The sequence below is a fragment of the Dermacentor silvarum genome, chromosome 10 (genome assembly GCF_013339745.2).
Source record: "Dermacentor silvarum isolate Dsil-2018 chromosome 10, BIME_Dsil_1.4, whole genome shotgun sequence".
Taxonomy (NCBI): Eukaryota; Metazoa; Arthropoda; class Arachnida; order Ixodida; family Ixodidae; genus Dermacentor; species Dermacentor silvarum.
This window is the reverse complement of record NC_051163.1, coordinates 101358723-101379188: the sequence shown is the minus strand read 5'-3', so window position 1 is coordinate 101379188 and position 20466 is coordinate 101358723. Positions and strand designations below refer to the sequence as shown.

Sequence of the window (20466 nt, the reverse complement as noted above, 5' to 3'; positions counted from 1 at the left end):
AGCCCCCGTATGCATCCCCCGCATGCATTCCCAGGAGGGATACCCTGGTCGGCTTACGTCCGCATCACGGCGCGTGAACAGGAATGCGTGGGCTGAACCCAGAGGTAGTGAAATACCGGGCCAAGCCGCGGCGGAGGTGAAGGAGGCTTCAAGCGCTACGCCAACTTTCAAATATACATTTGATATCTGGGGTCCAAATAGCACCACATGACTTCGACGGTGTGAGAGAAACACTATATATATATATATATATATATATATATATATATGATAAAGTGCACTTAGGTTAGCAAGTTGTTGGCCTTCCTGCGCTTTATTTGTTCTAAATCCTGTTTGACAAATAATGCAAAGAGGGAAGAGTGTGGCGACGGCGCCTTTACACGTGGCCTGCGCTTCTGTGGTTATTGGCCTCGTGCGTTACCGATGGCGGCGCTGCGAATGGCGCTGCCATGACGTCAGATGGGGGTCTCGCCTTTGCCGTCTGCTGCGCTCCGGCTAGAATAGCTTCATTTTCAAGCGTTTGCTCGCGCTCTGACTGCGTGCTCGCGTAGCACGGCGCTCTCCAATTACCATTTGTATTATTTTAGGGTTACTTTTATTATTGCTGGCACTGTGAGGACAACCAACCTTGTATGTTAAATGTATCTTCGATATAACCGCCCGATGTGTCCACTCAGTGGCGCTGGCGGTGGGCTCTTTAGCTCGAGGTCGCTGATTCGACCCCTTCCATGGCGGCTGCATTGAAATGGGGGCGAATTGCAAACAGGCTCGTGTGTACTTAGATTTAGAAGCTCGGGGGGGGGGGGGGGGCTCAAGAACCCCAGGTGGTCAAAATTAATCCCGAGTCATACACTACTTGCCTGATAATCATATGTGGTGTGTTTGGTGCGTAAAATCTAAGAATTTATTTTTGCATATATTTTAATTATTGATATAAGCCCATCTCTCGCGGGCAGGAACATGGTCTCCTGACTCAGTCATAAAACATCGTTCCGAGCCAGTAAATGAGAATCGTCACAGCTTTGGAAATGAATCGCGATCGCAAAATTTTGCGTTGACAAAGCGACATTGTAGTTTAATGCGAATTTCATATTTTGCTTGTAATTCCAGTAACTTGCGGTTCCAGATGTAAAACTTTTTCTGACAACAAAAGGCTCGTTATTTTACTGAGATGCGGTTCACCTTGAACATCAGTGGGAAAGCACACACTATCGTTCGCAATTTGCCAAGCATGCTTTGCACTATTTTCTTGCAAATTAATCGCATTACAACTTTCTAATGCAGAAAAAAATGTTTGTTTAGGTGAGCATAATACTATTTCCGTTCAACGCCGTGTCCGACTTCTGAAGCCACTCGGAAAACAATATTATATCATCGTAATGATAGGAATATGTTATAAAAGTACTGCAAGGCTTGTAAACTTTTCGCCTTTATTCGTCTGCCCCCCTTCTCCCCTTTTTCTTTTTCTTTGTGTGTTTAGAGAGCTCCGGCAACTTTTTCGGTATAGTTCCCGGCAAACCTAAAATTATCAATTTTCTTGTTTTACTTACGAATAGGTATGGCCCGCTTGCAAGGCAACATATATTTTAAACGGTGATCTAATAAAAGGTTGCCACCTTTTTTAGTTAGGCGATAGCAGTAATTATCATCTCTGGACGAATCTAGCCCGGGGAATATGCACGCTAGCCGCGGTAGGAACAAGGTAAGAAAGGGTTACGCTGAGCCGACTAACATGCAAACATGCAGCGATGAGCTGTGTCACGGTGGAAGTAATTCATTCTCATTAAAAATTATGCGAAGGTCGGTACTGCAGCTCAAGGCTACGTAATTTTGTTTTGCTCACTAATTTTATTCGCCCTTGTATCAGACGTTCCAGACCACCTTTTATTGCGATAGCAATTATATGGACACTCCAAAGCAGATTTCTGCCGTCGGCGTCGCCGTCGCCGTGAGGTTCTGTATGACGTCAAAGGCGATGAAATTGTCGCCGATGATGATGATGATGATGATGATAAGTGGTTCTTGAGGGAAAGGGAAAGGTTGACGCTATCTTCTGCAGCCCTTGAGGGAGCACGGCTCAGCGCCAAGTGTCGCCGCGTGCCGAACGCTGTATGTGCGAGTGAAAGGGCGCGAGGGACGCGGGCTCTCACGGGGAGTGAACGCACGGCGGAGAACAAACGCGCGTTCTGCGCCGTGCTTCATTAAGGGCTGCAGAATTAAGCGTCTCTTTCCTCCTTTACAATCACCATATATGTAGAGTAAGCGCGACTTCTTCAGACACGCGAAAGGCCGTGGGGGAGGCGTCGTTTAGCTGCGGCATAAAATGCCTATTTATATAAAAACGTTGTGAGGCGAGAAGGTGGGAAAGACTTCCGACGCTGCTCGACGAGTGTCCCGTTCTGATCTCGTCGAAAAGCTCCGAGCCGCCCCCAGAGGCTCCGGCAACAGTCACCAACGCCGCGCGCGTTTCGTGCGAACGCGGGCAAAACGCCGACGGCGCCGTCAACAGTTCTGTGTGTTGCCGGTGCTGCTGCATGTCCAAGTTTGTACAGCTGATAAAACTACTATCCTTACTCCGTATAGCTCTCTACAAATTTGCTATCGCAATTGATGCTTCGCCTTTCGGGTGAAACTGCGACATTTTTTGTTGCAATGCCGCTAAATCAGTGCATGCATCAACGTACCACAGTGAACACCTAGTTTCTTGAGAATGGCATCAAACTTCTTTCGTGATATGCTTAACTCGTTGGGCAGCAACAAAATCGGCATGTTTGTGGTAAACGGAGTGGGCGACCGAACACGCAGCACGCGCTCAACAGACAAACACGCTATTACAGAGCAGGCACCGTAGCTGAAGGCCAAATCCCGCAGTCCATTGTCAAAAGATGGCCGTCAAATTACTATGAATGCGCCATGAAAACGGGACAGAAATGGTCATTGTATGCACACTGATGACTAGCAAACGACGCCAATAGCAATCCACACTGAGCGCGGTGACGACTACTCGGCTAGATTTCGCAGGGAATAGTCTCCTGGAACATTTCGTATATATATCATACGGGGTTCAAAAAAACCTGCAGACTCGCTTCTCAAAAACTCGAGCAGAACAGGGCGGCAGACAGCTTCCAGCTGCCTTCACGTAGCGAGCGCGCCAACGGAGTCCCCCTCAATGACGTCACACGCGAGAGGGCGCCACTCGTAGATCTCAGGGCGAATAACGTGACGCGCGTCGGAGGTTCCGGCGCTGCTGCAGCAGCGCTTGCGCCAGATGCATGGGAGGTGCGGTGACCGCGGCGGTGCTTCTTTCGGCGTAGTGTGGTGCTGTATGAAAAAAAAAAAAAAAAAAAAAAAAAAAACCATGTATGATTTCCTAATGTATGCAGCCCGTGTATGCAACCTAAACAGCTTCGCTTGTAATCCGTGCCCAGATGAATGTTGCGGCCCCACGAATTTTTTTTTCTTTCAAAGATACGTTAGGCCCTTATTGTTGCTGCCGTCACGTGAAATAGCTGCAGTGATGCAGGAATTCTTCGAGCCAGTGTTTGATGACATTCTGACGCTTCCAGCTACTGGGTTCAGAAACTGAAACTGATTCCTTGGAACGAGGAATCAGTTTCAGGTGAAGAAAAACTAGCCCTTCAGTGGCATCGCCAGCTCCTCGTGACAGCTAGCGGGACTCCATAACGGATAACACTTTAGTCAAGGCTGCGGCGTCATTTTCCCGCGACAATAAATGCTATTGCATTTGCTGGAGGTGCTGGCTCTTCATGAATTCTGAAACTCCGCAGTTGAACGCTAACCTCTGACAACTCTAGCCCGACCCCGCCGGCTTTGACCGCGTTTCTTGTTGCGTGTGCACTACGCAATTAAATATATATATATATATTTTTTTGGCTCTCTGACGTAAACGGTTCATGGCGCACTGACAGTATCTGTTCTAGGTTTTAACTACTTCGGTCTTTACTTAAACCAACAAAATGACCACTTCAAATATCGTGTGAGCACTCCTTTACTGTGCTGAGATAAGACTTCTTGTACTTTATATGGATAGTGTCCAGGTCCAGCGTCCAGCGACTGTTTCCTCAAAATTAGAAAGCCGATATCGAAGGCAATGTTTTTGCGGGCTGTGTGCGCCGGAATTAATTGCACAGTCGAAAACCTGTCATAGCCGCCTTGTTATAGACATAATCTATGGCACGTTCGCTTCAATCCTTTCCATAATTACTACTGAAACGATTACTTAGAATAGTCGTTCCCGCATATGAAATCCATATGAATTTGACACCATTAATCATCTCGTCTTGTCTAACAAACTCGAAGCATACGGTGTTTCAGGTCCGGCCTTCAAATTTTCAAAAAGTTACCTACTGAACAGAAATCACACGGTATACATATCGGGCTCTTTCTCCGCCAATAAATCAATTACCCAGGGGCGCCTCGAGGCTCATACTGGTCATACTTTTTTACTGTATATCAATAATCTCCCTGACAGCATACATTTGGCTCACTGCGTTTTATATGCCAACGATACGACTATTTCTTTTAGTGATACATGCATTAATGCTGTCGCTACCAAATTAAATGATCTTCTGTGTAGCTTGTCCAAGTGGTGCCACGAAAATGATTTACTTATAATTCAAATAAATCTAAATTTATTTTTAAATCACCTCTACGTAAGTTAATCTCATTACCATGCATCAGAATTGACTGGCATTTCATAAGTGTCAGTGATAATGTATCATTCCTTGGCGTTCACCTCAATGCTAACCTTAAGTTCGTTAACCATATTGCTCACATTAGTAAGGTGGCAGCATTCGGCATTCGGGCGTTGCTTAAAGCACGCTCATATGGGGCTCTTGCGTTGCCCAGGGGGCGCTGCGAAAATGGTGCTAAAAAGGGCCCTCAATCCGAAACTGGGTAGTACCAAGCTCGGTCGTCTGCTTCGGGAAGCACGTTTGCAATATGGACCTGCCACTTTCGGTTGTGTTGTACCACGGCTTGCAGCGAATATCGGGCGCCGAAGATTTTTCCATGCTTGGCATGCCGCGTAAAGGCAAAAAATTATGCAACGCCGAATACGTTCAAGAAATAAGCGGCGAAGTTTTCGCGCGGTGTCAATCGCGAGTGAAGCGAGTCACGCACGTGCGAAGTTGAACTTCAGGTAAGGTTTGCACGCTGCTAGATTCAGGCGCACAAACGCGAAGAAATGCTTTCTATAAATGAATTCACAGCAGCGATAAGCAGACATGTGTACGGAACTGCTCGAGCGCACGATCGTACGCGCCGCGACGGCAGCGGTCTTTCGACATGCCGCGAAACGGCGGGTCTCCTGCAATCTTTGTTGACGGCATGCCACTAGACAAGTAGTTATGCCTGCGCTGTAGTAGCGGCCATCTGTCTAGCAATTGATAAATAACTAATGCAATGCATATAAGCTCTCAGTAACGTACGTACGTGCGAATCGCGCTGCAGCGCGTGCTCGTGCACTGCTCGCTTGATGTAGCTTTTAATGACAGCGCTCGAACATCGATGTGCTGTAATCAATACTACCTTGCTGTGCTGCCTCAACGTGCTGGCTTGAGGTCAAGGATGAGCACATTCAACTCTCGAACCTGTGCTGCTTGTAGTGGGGTAGTGAATTGTCACCGAATCAGCCCGACCATTTTTGGTCATTTGCACACACCTGGTCACTTCACCACTTCGCACCAGTCGAATTGTCAATTGTCGCTGCTGGCCGGGTCTCGAATCGTGAATCACCAGCCATGCCTGCTGCTATTTCGGTCCTCCATTTCGCTTACCCAGCGCGACGAACTGCAGTTATCCAGCGCGCCCGACGCTCCGCAGCGTGAGGCCTTGAAGGAAAACGGTAGAATCTGATGTTGGGATTCAGGCCTTCTTGTTCATGGCAGCCCACGACGCAGAGTAACGACGGTGACGCGTTTTCGAGGCTGAGCTAGGACTCTCCGGATCGGCGTCGCCGATGTCTTCTGCTTCCATCATGACGTCCCACGGCACACGGAGAGTCCGTTTTCGTAAAAGTATAGGCTGCGGCCAGCTCGCAGCCTGGTCTTCATGGTCTGTGAGAAGTGACGAGCCTTTTCGCACTCGAAACAGGGCAGAAAAAAGTGCGAATCGACGCAAAACTCGGGCTCGAAACGTGCTTCGCCACAGCCAGGGCTCAGTACTACCCAAGCTGGTACTACCCAGATGACGTTTTTCGCCGCCACCAGGCACCGCTACTATACCTCAAACTCCAGCGCAAGACACCCATTTCTCTCATCAGAGCCTGCTTTGTCTTTACTTCGCTTTTATGTATTCTCATATCACTTATATGGCATTGTATCATGGGGACATACTTATCTGTATAATCTTTCATCTCTTCGGCATTTACAAAATCGAGCTATTCGGATTATTTTGCACTGTTCTCACGATGGCAGCGCCACTGCTCTTTTTCGCTGCAACAACATCTTAACTATTAAAACCTATTTCGGTTCAGTCTAATTTTGTTGTTATATAAACAATTAAAAAATCAACTTGCTATCAATTTCATTGGTTCTGAGCTTTTAGTAAATGTCCTAAAAGAGTTGACTGTTGGGCTAGTTGGTGTTTAAACATAGGAACCATTGTTAAAAGCGCAACACCACACAACGCAACATAAGACCAGACGTGCACAGGCGCAAACTGACAACTGATTTATTGAAGGCAGATCTCCAGCTATATTGACACGTACACATGTTTATCTTTCACCGGTGGCCGCTTTCAACATTGGCTGACAAATGTTAAACGTTATCGCTCGGCGCAGGACGCGCCTGCATTGGAAGCTTCTCGGACGTTATCAATGCTTCTATCCGTCGTCTGTGGTCACCGACGCCCATGTAATCTGATTGTATGAGCGACGCGAATTGTCTAGAACTTTCTGGAAGACACGCGGGCATCAGAGGATTAATCTGGAACCTTCGATGACTCAGGTATAAAAGCCGACGCGTTTCGCCGCTGATCAGATTTCGACGATCGCCGACTGTGTTCGCCGCTATCGTTGTGCTTCAAGTGTAACTTGCTTTTGTGGGCACAGGTTCGCCCAATAAAGAATCAGTTTCGTCATTCCCAGTTTTACGACTGTTTGCTTCATCGTCACTACTACGTGACATCTGGTGGAGGTGCTTTTATGTCCTTGTACCGGACCCCCCCGTCCAGCCGTGAGCCAAGCCCACACCGTCTAGAAGACGTCGACACCTACCCCGACCAGCGAGCTAGTCGCAGGCTACTGAACCTGCCACCGGAGTACGAACCCCTACCTGAGAAGACCAAGAGGACAAAAGTCATGACCTCGGCAGCAGCTACCATGACAGCCCCTGTGCCAACATCTGCGGTCGTGATGCAACAATCCAGGGAGCCGCCGACTTTCCGCGGTTCGCCATGTGAAGACGCCGAAAGCTGGCTGGAGGCATACGACCGAGTCGCTACGTTCAACAAGTGGGACTGCGACGAAAAGCTGCGCCATGTTTACTTCTCTCTTGAAGATGGCGCCAGAACCTGGTTCGAGAATAGGGAACGTTCACTAACAACCTGGGACCTCTTCCGAGCCGCCTTCCTGGACACCTTCACGAGCGTCGTCCGTAAAGAAAGAGCTGCAGCCTTGCTGGAAAACCGTGTACAGCTCCCGAATGAGGGCATCGGTATGTACACTGAAGAAATGACTCGATTGTTCCGGCACGCCGATCCATCTATGCCCGAAGACAAGAAAGTTCGCTTGCTCATGCGGGGAGTTAAGCAGGAGCTATTCGCCGGACTGGTACGGAATCCACCAACAACAGTCCAAGACTTTCTCTCGGAGGCTACGACGATCGAGAAAGCACTGGACATGTGCAACCGGCAATACAATCGCCGTTCGACGCCACACTACGCCGAAGTCCAAGGACTTTCCGACGACCTACGAGACACCATCAGGGCGATAGTACGCGAAGAGCTGCGGAAGTTGCTACCGTCGTCGCAGCCTGAAGTTGCTTCCATCGCCGATATCGTGCGGGAGGAAATCCAGCAATCGCTAGGACTTCCCGAATCGCCGCAACCCCAGCCGGAAGCGATGACATACGCCGCCGTCGCCCGTCGTCAAGGCCCCCCTCCGCGCTCGCGCCAGGGCCCCGTAACGCCGCAATTCCGTCGCCCAGCGCCGCCGCCGCAGCCAGCACGCCCGCCCGTCGCCCAGCGCAGCTACCCGAGAAAAACGGACATTTGGCGCGCCCCTGACCACCGCCCGCTCTGCTATCACTGCGGGGAAGCCGGCCATGTCTACCGCCGATGCCCATACCGCGAGATGGGCCTACGAGGGTTCGCCGTCAACGCGCCACGTCCACAGCTTGGCGAGCGACCACGTGACATCGTCGACTACCTCGCCGGAGCTCAGTGGCAACCACGACGACCCTCACGCTCGCCGTCACCAGGCCGCTACATCTCGCCCCATCGCCGTCAGTACACCGGTCCCACTCGGGGCCGATCTCCCAGTCCTTACCCGGGAAACTAAAGGCAGCAACCGATGGAGGTGCGGTTGCTGTACGACGCAATACCGAAGATCCTCCGCCGCCGACGAAGAAGATTCGCGAATCACCACGACGAGGTATCAGCACACCGCCTGGCAAGAGCCCTAACGACAAAACTTCGCCGCCGAAAGAAGACCTACCGACGCGACGTAGCAGCAGCGGAGCAAGCCGACGCAGCCGTGATCCGACGCCACGACTTAACCGCAACGCCAGACGACGGTCTACCGACTTAGACGTGCTAATCGATGGTCATCACGTCACTGCTCTCGTCGACACTGGAGCCGACTATTCCGTCTTCAGTGGCCCGTTCGCCGCCAAGTTGAAGAAGGTGAAGAGTGCCTGGCAAGGACCCGATATCCGTACAGCGGGAGGCCACCTAATAACGCCGGCTGGAATCTGCACAGCACGAGTCACTGTGAACAACCGCACTTACCCGGCGAGCTTCGTAATCCTGCAGCACTGCTCCAGGGATGTCATCCTAGGCATGGACTTTCTAAACCAACACGGTGCAGTCATCGACTTAAGGTCCAAGTCGGTAACGCTTTCAACGCACAACGCGATACCACCGGATACAGACATCAGTTACCATGCCTTGAATGTGCTAGAAGAACAAGTCACCGTTCCGCCTCGCTCCAGCGTAATGATTTTCGTCGGTACCGAAGTGCCTGCAGACATGGAGGGCGTCATCGTGGGCGATCATCACTTACTGCTCGACCGTGAAATTTGCGTCGCTAGAGGCATAGCTGAGCTACGTGCAGGGAAAGCAAGGGTGATGCTCACGAACTTCAGCCCCGAATACAAGCACATTAACAAAGGCACCACGGTCGCCTACATCGACGAAATAGTACAAGCCAGCAGTGCTTTCGCCTTCACGGATTCCAGTGCACCTGCAACGACGACTATAGTACCTGAACCAACTTTCGACGTCAATCAGAACCTTCCCAGGCATAGGAAAGAACAACTAAAAGCTCTGCTCCTGCAATACAAGGACTGCTTCTCGTCGTCGTCAAAAGTTCGACAAACCCCTGTCGCCAAGCACCGCATCATGACCGACGAAAATGTCCGGCTACACTGTCAGAGCCCGTACCGAGTTTCGGCGCGCGAACGCGAGGCCATAAGGCAACAAGTCGACGAAATGCTACGCGACGACATCATCCAGCCGTCCAAGAGTCCGTGGGCGTCCCCCGTGGTGTTAGTGAAGAAGAAGGATGGAACCCTACGTTTCTGCGTCGATTATCGTCGCCTCAACAAGATCACGAAGAAGGACGTATACCCCCTCCCACGGATTGACGACGCCTTGGATCGACTCTACAACGCAAAGTATTTTTCGTCGATGGACCTCAAAACCGGCTACTGGCAAATCGAAGTCGACGAGAGGGACCGGGAGAAGACTGCCTTTATAACACCAGACGGACTGTTCGAGTTCAAGGTCATGCCATTTGGTCTTTGCTCGGCACCTGCGACTTTCCAACGCGTCATGGATACAGTACTGGCAGGCTTGAAGTGGCAGACTTGCCTCGTGTATTTGGACGACGTCGTTGTGTTTGCCTCAAGCTTCGAAGAACACCTGCGGCGCCTTGAAACAGTTCTTCAAGCTATCAAGACCTCCGGACTCACGTTGAAGACAGAAAAGTGCCGCTTCGCATACGAGGAGCTCTTGTTTTTGGGCCATGTCATCAACAAGTCTGGAGTGTGCCCTGACCCACAGAAAACGGCGGCCATCACTGACTTTCCTCCGCCCGCCGACAAGAAGGCAGTGCGTAGATTTCTTGGCCTGTGCGCCTATTACAGGCGCTTCGTCAAGGAATTTTTCACGGATCGCCGAGCCACTGACGTACCTCACGAAGGCCGACGTCGAGTTCAAGTGGGAGACGCCGCAAATCGAAGCATTTGAAGAACTGAAGCGACGCTTACAATCGCCGCCCATCCTTGCGCATTTCGACGAAAACGCCGATACCGAAGTCCACACCGACGCAAGCAGCGTAGGACTCGGCGCCGTGCTTGTGCAGAGGACTGACGGACTAGAAAGGGTTGTAAGTTACGCTAGCCGGTCGCTATCGAAGGCGGAATCAAATTATTCCACAACAGAAAAGGAGTGCCTCGCCATCATCTGGGCTACATCAAAGTTTCGCCCCTACCTCTATGGCAGGCCCTTCAAAGTTGTGAGCGACCACCACGCCTTGTGTTGGCTAGCTAACTTGAAGGATCCTTCAGGTCGCCTCGCACGATGGAGTCTGAGACTTTCAAGCATTCGACATCACCGTCGTTTACAAGTCCGGGCGAAAGCACTCTGACGCCGACTGCTTGTCTCGCGCCCCCGTCGAACCGCCGCCACAGGATGACCAGGATGACGACACTTTCTTGGGACCCATCAGTGCCGACGAATTCGCCGAACAACAGCGAGCCGACCCGGAACTAAGGAACCTTGTAGATTACCTGGAAGGCAAGACCGTCACTGTGCCGAAGGTGTTCAGGCGAGGATTGGCGTCGTTTTTCTTGCAAAACGACATTCTCCTAAAGAAGAACTTCTCGCCTCTCCGAGCCAACTACCTCCTCGTGGTACCCTCAGCATTGCGTCCAGAGGTTCTGCAAGCTCTCCATGACGACCCAACGGCTGGACACCTCGGTTTTTCCCGCACGCTCGCGAGGATACAAGAAAAATACTACTGGCCTCGCCTCTCTGCCGACGTCGCCCATTACGTAAGGACATGCCGAGACTGTCAGCGACGCAAAACACCGCCGACAAGGCCAGCCGGACTTCTACAGCCGATCGAGCCACCTCGCCGACCGTTCCAGCAGATTGGGATGGACTTACTGGGGCCTTTTCCGACGTCGACGTCTGGGAATAAATGGATCGTCGTAGCTACAGACTACCTCACCCGCTACGCCGAAACAAAAGCCTTGCCCAAAGGCAGTGCTGCCGAGGTAGCCCGATTCTTCGTTGAGAACATCCTCCTGCGTCACGGTTCCCCAGAAGTCCTCATCACCGACAGAGGTACTGCCTTTACGGCAGAACTAACTCAAGCCATCCTGCGATACAGCCACACAAGCCATCGCCAGACCACCGCCTACCACCCGCAGACGAATGGCCTCACCGAGCGCCTAAATAAGACCATCGCCGACATGCTGGCAATGTACGTCGACGTCGAACACAAGACGTGGGATGCCATCCTTCCGTACGTGACCTTCGCATACAACACGGCCGTGCAAGAAACGACGCACATGGCGCCGTTCAACCTGGTCTACGGAAGGAACCCGGCAACGACGCTTGACGCCATGCTACCGGACGTCACCGACGAAGAAAATCTCGACGTTGCCACCTATTTGCAGCGTGCCGAAGAAGGTCGACAGCTCGCCCGACTGCGCATCAAGAACCAGCAGAGGACCGACAGCCGACACTACAACCTTCGACGACGCTACGTCGAGTACCAGCCCGGTGACCGTGTTTGGGTCTGGACTCCGATACGCCGACGAGGACTTAGCGAGAAGCTGTTACGTCGCTATTTCGGACCATATAAGATCACCCGACGTATTGGCGCACTGGACTATGAGGTCGTGCCAGACGGCATTTCGCAATCACAGCGGCGCCGGGCACGGCCTGAAGTCATCCACGTGGTGCGTCTTAAGCCTTTCTACGCCCGCTGACAAACTTAGGTACTTTGTTACTTTGTTATGTTTTTGGTTATTTTGTTTATTTCGCATGGTTTTGTTTTCGCTTTCGTGTTTGTTTGTAGCATCGGGACGATGCTTTTTAAGGGGAGGGTATTGACACGTACACATGTTTATCTTTCACCGGTGGCCGCTTTCAACATTGGCTGACAAATGTTAAACGTTATCGCTCGGCGCAGGACGCGCCTGCATTGGAAGCTTCTCGGACGTTATCAATGCTTCTATCCGTCGTCTGTGGTCACCGACGCCCATGTAATCTGATTGTATGAGCGACGCGAATTGTCTAGAACTTTCTGGAAGACACGCGGGCATCAGGGATTAATCTGGAGCCTTCGATGACTCAGGTATAAAAGCCGACGCGTTTCGCCGCTGATCAGATTTCGACGATCGCCGACTGTGTTCGCCGCTATCGTTGTGCTTCAAGTGTAACTTGCTTTTGTGGGCACAGGTTCGCCCAATAAAGAATCAGTTTCGTCATTCCCAGTTTTACGACTGTTTGCTTCATCGTCACTACTACGTGACAATATATACCAACAGGCAGCGCAGGCGCATTGTCACAACAACCCCCCGGAAACATCAAACATATCGCAAAAGAAAATCAATTACAGCTTTATACAGCGCAATAGAAGTGTCGCTGACACACTCTTCACCTGCCTTTCTGATTAAAGATGCTTCCAACGTTTCACGCGCCGTTTTTTGTCTGCTTCTGCCTACAATTTTTGCACATCGGAAACGTGGTTCACAATTCGGGCAGTTCATGCAGTGGTCGACAAGATGACTTCTCTCCTTGTTAATTAGATTTCTTGCGTGTTCCCTGAGCCGGTCATTGAGGCAGCGCCCCGTCTGGCCGATATATACTTTGCCGCAGGTCAGGGGAATCTCGGTACACAGCGTTGTTGGCACACTGAACGAAACGTCGTTCATGGTTCTTTTTACAGCCTCCCTTTTCCTCGGCACAGGTGGTGTGACGGCTAAGCTGAGCCAGCTTCTGGGGGGCCGAGAAAGCCAACGGCACGTTGAACCGGCTAGCCACTTTTTTCAGGCTATGTGTGACCTTGTGTATGTACGGCACCACTTCTGGCCTCTGGAAGCCCACCAGGAGCTTCGCGGCATCTGGGTTGCAGCGGTGCTTTATCTTCTTAAGAAGCGTCTCAGCCACAGACAAGACGACCGAACCAGGGAAGCCGGCTGAAAACAGCCTCCCCAATTGAAGGTTAAAACTATCCTGCACCTTGTGAATGCACGACTTCCGAAGTGCTGAATCTAAACAGACAGTTGCGATGCCTCTCTTTACCGTTTTTGAGTGAGCTGAATTGTACGGAAGGAGCTCTTTTTGTGCACGCGGAGAGTGCGCCCAGCAAACATGCCTTTCGTTGAACGTCAATCGCAAATCTAAAAACTGAAGCTTACTTTCGTCTGGACGTTCAAAGGTGAAGGTTAGCCCTTTCCCATGATTTCTAAAATCTTCTAGAACACACTTCAGCGCATGCTCATACGAGGATGAGCACTTGTTAAACAGAACTAAGAAGTCGTCCACATACCGAAAAACTTTAAGGACCTTGTCACTGTAAGAAGAATTAAAACGATCGTGTAAAGAGCGATCGATGGTTGATAAAAAGATATGACACAACACAGGCGCGATACATGAACCAATACAGATGCCTTTCTTTTGAAGATAAATCTGGTCGTCAAATTTGATAAAAGTGGACTGGAGGTAAAATTCCAAAAGGGCTAGAAGGTTTCCTACAGACATGCCGGCGCCATTTTGGAACGCAACCGCACCATTTTCATCAATGTATTCTTTAACTGCGAGAAACAGTTCACTATGGGGCACCACGTAAAAGAGATCTTCCACGTCGACAGAAAACGCGAAACCAATATCATTGTTGCCTTCAAGAAAGTTCACTACATCAGCGGAACTTTTCGTGAGGAACGGATCAGTGTATCACGAGGTTATTTAGGGTTTTAAGCAGAAACTTACTGACGCAATGCTGCCACGTGCCCCGTTCGTTCACAATGGTACGTAATGGGGCATGGGGTTTATGCGTCTTAACGCTAAAGAAGACGTTCAGCGCAGCACTATCACTGTTTGTGATATCTCGGGCGAGCTTAAGAAGATCTAGGCTCTTGCAATGTTCCACGGCTTTACTTTCCACGGCACCGTTGCAACCCAGATGCCACGAAGCTCCTGGTGGGCTTCCAGAGGCCAGAAGTGGTGCCGTACTTACACAAGGTCACACATAGCCTGAAAAAAGTGGCTAGCCGGTTCAACGTGCCGTTGGCTTTCTCGGCCCCCCAGAAGCTGGCTCAGCTTAGCCGTCACACCACCTGTGCCGAGGAAAAGGGAGGCTGTAAAAAGAACCATGAACGACGTTTCGTTCAGTGTGCCAACAACGCTGTGTACGAGATTCCCCTGACCTGCGGCAAAGTATATATCGGCCAGACGGGGCGCTGCCTCAATGACCGGCTCAGGGAACACGCAAGAAATCTAATTAACAAGGAGAGAAGTCATCTTGTCGACCACTGCATGAACTGCCCGAATTGTGAACCACGTTTCCGATGTGCAAAAATTGTAGGCAGAAGCAGACAAAAAACGGCGCGTGAAACGTTGGAAGCATCTTTAATCAGAAAGGCAGGTGAAGAGTGTGTCAGCGACACTTCTATTGCGCTGTATAAAGCTGAAATTGATTTTCTTTCGCGATATGTTTGATGTTTCCGGGGGGTTGTTGTGACGATGCGCCTGCGCAGCCTGTTAGTATATATAGCTGGAGATCTGCCTTCAATAAATCAGTTGTCAGTTTGCGCCTGTGCACGTCTGGTCTTATCTTGCGTTGTGTGGTGTTGCGCTTTTAACAATGGTTCGTATGTTTAGTAAATGCCAACTGCACTAGGTTTGCTGCCAACAATATCTTTTTGTTAGCTAAGGTTTCTACCAATTACGGTAAATCATTTCCATCCTTATGTGCGATCATATTATGGAATCCTTTCAGATGTCCCTTAAATGCCTGATTTCTTTAGTTTCATTCAATAATTCATTAAAATATTAATTGTTGATTTTTTTATGTTCGTGCTTATTTAGTTTTACTAGATTTCTGTTTTTATATATACAGTATTTATTTCGCAATTTATTCGTTGGTGCTTTCATGCATTTTGATGTTTTCTATTCCTTTGTGCTTACTGTTAATTTTTACTTCATATATTTGTTCCATTGGCTCGCACTGCTGCTAATCCTGCTATTATTTATGTGTAATCTTCACCGAGGGTCCCGCTGCAGTCTTGTACTTTGGCACCGTCGTCTGTATATTTTATATGCTGTCGCTAACCTGCGATTTAATAATAAACTTATTTGATTTGATTTCATGTATGCGGAACTGTATGGCCGTGGTTAAATTATATTGTTTCCTTTTAGCTTTGGAGTAAATTGACAGCAATTTGATCAAGACTGTTGTGTCTTCAAATACTCTGAGATGACATGAAAATACAGGATGCAGCATCACCATGGCAGCCCACCACAGGAAGTTGCATCTTCATATCTACATTTAGGCAAAGAAAAGCAGTTCGTATCAACAAAAAAAAAATGAAGAAGCGGTCATCATTTTTCTACGTACATGGAGAACATACTTGTATAAGCGATTCTGTTGCTCATCGGTTTTTCAGAGGCTTAAGGGGGTATAGAGGATCTGTTGTGGTGATCTTTTAATGCGAAATGATTATATGCCCTATTTCGCGAAAATGCGGCGGTGGCGTGTCAAAAACACGGTACTACCAAAAATGACCCACGACGCAAAGTGTAAAAACACATCAAGAAGTTCTCGGGTTGCCGTCAAATTTCTCGGTGTCTTACACAACCCGGCATCGTGTCTTCCCTATATGCAAAACCTCACGCAACACTTTTGGTGCTGTGCGGGTCACCGTCGTCATCGTCTTCTATCACGCGCTAACGATCCTTCAATAAGAAATTGCACCGCTGCATTCCTATTCATTTATTGTCCAATCCCCCATAGTGAGTAGGAGCCACATACGTGACAGTAAACAACAACACTACTCTCGACGCCAAATCATGAGTATAAAATGAGGTGTGCCGCCACCGTCATGTCTCAGAAGGAACGCCGTGCAAGTTTACAGAGTGCACGACGACACGCGGATGAATACCTAAGCGAAAACATTTCACCAAAGAGACTCCAATGCTTGCGCATTCCCACACGTAAGCAGTCATAAGTGTCTCTGTCGAATTTTAGTGCGACACCGTTAAGGGCCCCGTGTCGCAGAAAATACGCTCTCAGCGTCGATGCCGGCGGCGTTGTCAGTGGGCGAAATTTTCCGTATACATTTAGGTATATGTATGTGCCATGCCTTGCTACATGACATGTGGTATGTGAGGATTATATTACCACGCCATTCTATCACTAAAGTTGCTCATACCTTGTCGTACATTCTTGATAAAGTTATTCCTCGGAATGTTGCGAATGACAACCCACAAGCAAATGTCATGAAACAAAACACCGAGAGCGCATGCCTTTTATGTTAAATCTACTGAGACTTTTCAAATATTGACACGAAGTAAGCTGCCCACTACAGGCACCGATCGTCATAAGTCAGCTGCCCATTACAGGCACAAGATCGCCAGAGAGAAGACGACGAAGGGCGCAGATGTGCACGCGCGCGTTCTCTTGAGTGTCCGCCATCATTAAAGAAGGTTGTTCTCTTTCGGCGAGTTAGAATTAATTATCTTCGTGATATTTTACTGGTGGAGGTGCGGGGTATATGATACCATTGCCGGAGACACAGCTTACCCCTGACTCATCCCCACTGAGTAGTCCGGGAGAGATTTCTCCTGTGCACGTACGCACCAGCCGCCGTCTTCAAGGGCTCCAACCTGAGCACGGTCTGTTACCCGATCGTATCCGGACGATGAACCTGAGTACTCAGCCTCCTGCTGCTGCGGCCGTTTCGACGGTGCAGTTCATCTTCAACCAGCCACAGACGCCTATTGCATTCCACGGAGATGCTACTGAAGACGTGGAAGATTGGCTACACCATTTCGAGCGGGTCGCCGAATGCAACGGATGGAACGAAGACCGCAAGTTGCGCAACGTGTAGTTCGCGCTTAAAGACTCCGCGAGGACGTGGTTCCATAACCATGAAGCAACATTGACTTCGTGGCACGAATTTCGACAGCAGCTGGTCGCTACATATTCCAACATGAACAGGAAGTAGCGAGCGGAGCTGGCAATACAGGCAAGATTCCAAGTCCTGAACGAGAGCGTCATCACGTATACTCAAGACATGGCTCGGCTCTTCAGACGTGTGGATGCCTCAATGGCCGAAGACAAGAAGGTGCGACATTTGAGGCGAGGTGTGATGCAAGAGATCTTTGCTGGGCTTATTCGGAATCCGCCCACAACACTTGCAGACTTACTTGCTGAAGCAAAAGCAATGGAAAAGGCCTTTCGACAGCGTGCCAGACAATACAACCACAACGGGATGGAACTTTCACACAGCCCCTCTAGCATGACCTCGGAAAACCACCTCGAGGACCTACGCGAATTGATCAGGGCTGTGGTAAGAGAAGAGCTCCACAAAATGCAGGTAACCGACGCGCCGACAGCCCGAATTTCTGTGGCGGAGATAGTGCGCAACGAGATTAGGCAAGCCGTCCAAGCTCCTGAACGCTACGAGGTACCACAACAGCGGGAGCCACTCCGAATGACTTATGCGGATGCCGTACGAAGACCGTCGCTGTACGGCCCCTCAAACGTCATGCGCCGCTCCGAACAAACAGAAGTAATGTTCAGGCGTCGCAGTCCACCAATCATCGAGGAGTCGAGGCCCAGAAAAAGCGACGTCTGGCGGGCTCCTGACCTCAGGCCCCTGTATTTTCATTGCGGAGAGGCTGGCCACGTCTACAGGATGTGCCCCTATCGACGCGTGGGCCTCCGCGGGTTCCCTCCAGGTGCACCTCATCCACGACCTGGTCCGCGCCCGATGGAGATAGAGAACTTCATCGCGAGTCGCGACCGTTCATTCGAGCAGCGAAGGCACGAGCCCCGTTCTGCATCGCCTGCTCGATACCAATCGCCAAGTCCCTCATTTCATCTAGACGCTCGTAGACGTCGTTCACCGAGGCATGCAAAGCCGGAAAACGGAGTCCAGCGACCTCCGGAGGTGAGGCCGCTGACGCCGAGCGCTTCGAATATCCTCCATCACGACGACAACGACGACAAAGCACCGACGTCCGTTCAGTCACACTCCGGGGCCCAAAGGCAAGTGGTAACGTCAGACATACTGGCTACCATAGACGATGAAGAAGTTACCGCTTAAATTGACATTGGTGCGGACAGCTCGATTATGAGCAGAGAGCTTGCGTCAAAGTTAAAGTTTTTACGCAGTGGACTGGGTCGCATGTCCGTACTGCTGGAGGTCATCTACTAATTCCCGTGGGCAGATGCGCCGCTCGGGTAAATATTCGTGGATTTACGTACGTACGGTTCTTCATTATTCTACCCAGCTGCTCGAGGGACTTGATACTCGGCATGGACTTTCTACAGGCGAATGGAGCCATAAAAAACCTGAAAAAATCGAGCGTGACGTTCTCTACGGCAAAAGCCATAGCAAGCGACGCTGGCGACGAGAATCACGCCGAAAACGCCTTGCGCATCGTCGAAGACAGCATAACGATACCGTCAAGAAGCAGCCTACTGACCCTGGTAACGTGCGACGTATTCCACGGATATGAGGGCATCGCCGAGGCAAACATTCCGTTAATGCTTGAGCGGAACATCTGCATTGCACGGCACGGGGCCTCGTTCAGCTTCAGCACAGACGCTCATTACTCCTGCTGACAAACTTCAGCAACGAATATCAGCACTTACCGCAAGGCACAGCTGTCGCCTTCCTCCATGAAATTGCTGCCTTCACTGATGTCGCCTCGCTAGAAACTGCTTCTCCTAATTCATCGAAAGAGGTCAACCTGAGCGATCGCATTCAGATTAACTCCGGCTTATCGGACCAACAGAAACAGCAGCTACTAGACCTTGTCAATGACTTATCTGGCTGTTTCTATACCGAGACTAAAGTACGGCGCACCTCCGTTACGAAGCATCGTATTACTACGGACGAGTCAGCACGTCCCTTTCGTCAGCATCCTTACCGCGTTGCGCCTACGGAAAGGGATGTGATAAAGCGCTAGGTTCAAGAAATGTTAGATGATGACGTTATTCAGCCGTCCATAAGTCCATGGGCGTCATCCGTCGTTTTAGTTAAATAGAAGGACAGCACACTACGCTTCTGCGTAGACTACAGACGGCTTAATAGTGTCACCAAAGGCGAAGTTTATCCTCTGCCACGGATCGATGACGTTCTGGACAGTCTACGCCACGCCCAATTTTTCACCTCGTTGGATCTTAAGTCTGGGTGCTGGCAGATCGAAGTAGATGAGCGTGACCGCGAATAAAGGGCATTTGTGACTCCTGATGGATTATATGAATTCAAAGTTTTCCCATTCGACCTGTGTTCCGCACCTGCCACATTTCAGCGGATGTTGGACACTGTTCTCTCTGGACTGAAATGGCAGACGTGTTTAGTCTATTTAGACGACGTTGTGGTGTTTTCAAGAACGTTTGATGAACATCTAGAACGACTCAGGAATGTACTCCTCGCAATCAGCAAAGCAAGTCTGACTATCAAGCCTGAGGAATGTCATTTTGGCTTTCATGAGCTAAAGTTTCTCGGACACGTAGTCAGCCCCCTCGGTGTTCGGCCAGACCCCGAGAAGCTAGCTGCCGTCGTTGAGTTCCTGCGTCCAACAGACAAGAAGGCAGTTCAGCGATTTTTAGGTCTCTGCGCCTACTACCGTCGTTTTGTCGAAGCAGTTTCAAGGATCGCCGAACCATTAACGAGACTAACACGCCAAGATCTACCCTTCGAGTGGACGGAAGAACTAGAGGAAGCCTTTACAGAATTGTGGAAGCGACTGCAAACAGCCCCCGTACTCGCGCATTTCGACGACAAGGCTGACACAGAAATCCACACACACGCCAGCAACGTGGGGCTCGGTGCTTTACTCGTTCAGTGGCAAGACGGCGCCGAACGAGTACTAGGCTACGCGAGCCGCAGTCTCACAAAGGCGGAGATCAACTATTCCACGATGGAAAAGGAGTGTCTAGCTGTCGTTTGGGCCATTGGCAAGTTCCGACCCTACATCTACGGCCGACCTTTTCACGTAGTAAGTGACCACCACTCACTGTGTTGGCTTGCGAGT

At 50.1% G+C, this 20466-nt stretch overlaps 1 non-coding gene across 1 annotated transcript; it reads right to left on the bottom strand.

Annotated features, from left to right (window-relative positions):
• Window positions 1-82: 82 nt before the first annotated feature.
• Window positions 83-265, bottom strand: LOC119432097 (U2 spliceosomal RNA). The gene has a single exon (XR_005188147.1). It is a non-coding gene; the product is annotated as a U2 spliceosomal RNA (small nuclear RNA).
• Window positions 266-20466: the final 20201 nt, after the last annotated feature.